This window comes from Alosa sapidissima, chromosome 23, assembly GCF_018492685.1.
Source record: "Alosa sapidissima isolate fAloSap1 chromosome 23, fAloSap1.pri, whole genome shotgun sequence".
Classification (NCBI taxonomy): Eukaryota; Metazoa; Chordata; class Actinopteri; order Clupeiformes; family Clupeidae; genus Alosa; species Alosa sapidissima.
Window position 1 is genome coordinate 27,808,260 of NC_055979.1, and position 2,500 is coordinate 27,810,759.

Below are 2,500 nucleotides of genomic sequence, written 5' to 3' on the forward strand. Positions count from 1 at the left end.
AGGTGCGTTTAGGAGCTCAGGGGTAGCATCACCCATAAGCCTCTTCGCACACACACACACACACACACACACACACACACACACACACACACACACACACACACACACACACACACTCACATCTATCCTTTTACAAATGGACACACACATGCACACACACACACACACACACACACACACACACACTCACATCTATCCTTTTACAACTGGACACACACACACACACACACACACACACACACACACACACACACACACACACACACACACACACACACACACTCACATCTATCCTTTTACAAATGGACACACACATGCACACACACACACACACACACACACACACACACACTCACATCTATCCTTTTACAACTGGACACACACACACTCACACACACACACACACACACACACACACACACACACACACACACACACACACACACACACACACAAGGTAAGGAAGTATCCCAATATCCCAATATGGTTATAATGTTGTAGCCCTTAGCCTAGTCCCTCCCACTAGAAAGCATAACCCCACCCATGCAAGGCCAGAACAGAGGGAGAGGTCACCTGAAAACAGAGAGAGACTTAACGTGACAACTTACTGTATAGCCATATGAACCCCTATACGTCATCCTGAAGAACAGGGCTGTCCAATTGGCAGGTAGGCTGCTGGCCTACTCTGATTCCTTAATGCTGAGGGATCCTTAAGAAACCTAGCTAGTGGACATGCTGAGAGATCTGGTGTTTTCTGGTGCCATATCATCCTAAGGATACCTACACGTAGCTAGTGGACATGCTGAGAGATCTGGTGTTTTCTGGTGCCATATCATCCTAAGGATACCTAGCTAGTGGACATGCTGAGAGATCTGGTGTTTTCTGGTGCCATATCATCCTAAGGATACCTAGCTAGTGGACATGCTGAGAGATCTGGTGTTTTCTCTTCTCTAATGTCCATCATCATCATCATCCATCATCAGCCCATAACCTCTGTATCTAATTCCACTGGACATGCAGACTGTCCATCACACACACACACAGTGTGCAATATGAGTGTCTATTGGGTTTATTAAGGACCTGTATATGTCTACACATATGTATACTATGTGTGTGTGTGTGTGTGTGTGTGTGTGTGTGTGAGCTCCTCTGGTTCTGTCTCTGTATCTAATTCCACACGACCCTCTCTCCTCCAGGGACCTCTGAACTGGTTCATGGTCTCCATAGTTGTTTCTGTGATCTGGGTGTTTGTGTGTGTGTGTGTGTGTGTGTGTGTGTGTGTGTGTGGCGTCTCCATAGTTGTTGCTGTGATCTGGTTCTTGTGAAGTTAAGCAGTGGGGCACAGACTGGAGTGTACCCTTACTCCTCGTGCGCAAACACCATGCTGAACACCTTACAGATGTCTAGTCACTGACACATGTTCAGCCCAGTGCAGTGACACTATACATTGTGTGTGTGTGTGTGTACCAAGGTTCTGCATTAGAAGCTTGTTTTACGCTTGACAGAGAACAATTGAGACTTGTGTATGTGTGTGTGTGTGTGTGTGTGTGTGTGTGTGTGTATGAGTAATAACATGAGTCTCTATCATTCTCTCTCTCTCTCTCTCTCTCTCTCTGTCCCTGCACTCTCTCGCTCTCTCTGAATAGTCATTAGGTGGCTTGTGTTGCTTTGTATGCAAGACAGATAGCCCTGATGAGCCATGTGTGCAATTCATTTAGTCAGATGTTTTTGTGCTGCATTCTATGCCTGTGTGTGTGTGTGTGTGTGTGTGTGTGTGTGTGTGTGTATGTGTGTGTGTGTGTGCGTGCGAGTGCCTGTGTGTGTCTTTGTGTGTCTATTGATGTCCATGTCGCTGTATTTGTGGGTGTTTTGTTTGTGTGTGTGTGTGTGTCTGTGTGAGAGAAAGTGGTGTTTGTGTGTGTGTGTCCATATCACTACATAATATACATAAAACACACACAGACACACACACACAAACACACACACACACACACATATAAAATAATCCATATGGATTATTTTGTGTGTGTGTGTGTGTGTGTGTGTGAGTATGTACAGTATTGGCTTGTCCTGGATTGTATTTCTGTATATCTGTTTGCTGCTGAGTGTATGTTTTATCATTAGTGGAAACTTCCTCCAAAATCTGGCCACCTAATGTACCTGAAGGGTCTGTTTGTATTTTTGTTTGTGTGTGTTTATGTATTTATTGTGTTTTGGTTTGTTTGTGTGTGTTTATTTATTTGTTGTGTTTTGGTTTGTTTGTGTGTGTTTATTTATTTGTTTATTTATTTGTTGTGTTTTGGTTTGTTTGTGTGTTTATTTATTTGTTGCCAGCTGCTCAGCTCAGCTGCATAATTGCATAAGCATTGTGATGGTGATGGAAATCTGAGAGAGAGAGAGAGAGAGAGAGAGAGAGAGATAGTTTGTGTGTGTCTGTGTGTGTATGAGATGTGTGTGTGTGTGTGTGTGTGTGTGTGTGCTCATTCATGTATTTCTATGT

At 43.9% G+C, this 2,500-nt stretch overlaps 1 protein-coding gene across 2 annotated transcripts in view; it reads left to right on the forward strand.

Annotated features, from left to right (window-relative positions):
* The window catches only part of LOC121698503 (rap guanine nucleotide exchange factor 4-like), a 46,268-nt gene that overhangs the window by 26,652 nt on the left and 17,116 nt on the right, over nucleotides 1-2,500 (forward strand). The window lies entirely within an intron of this gene.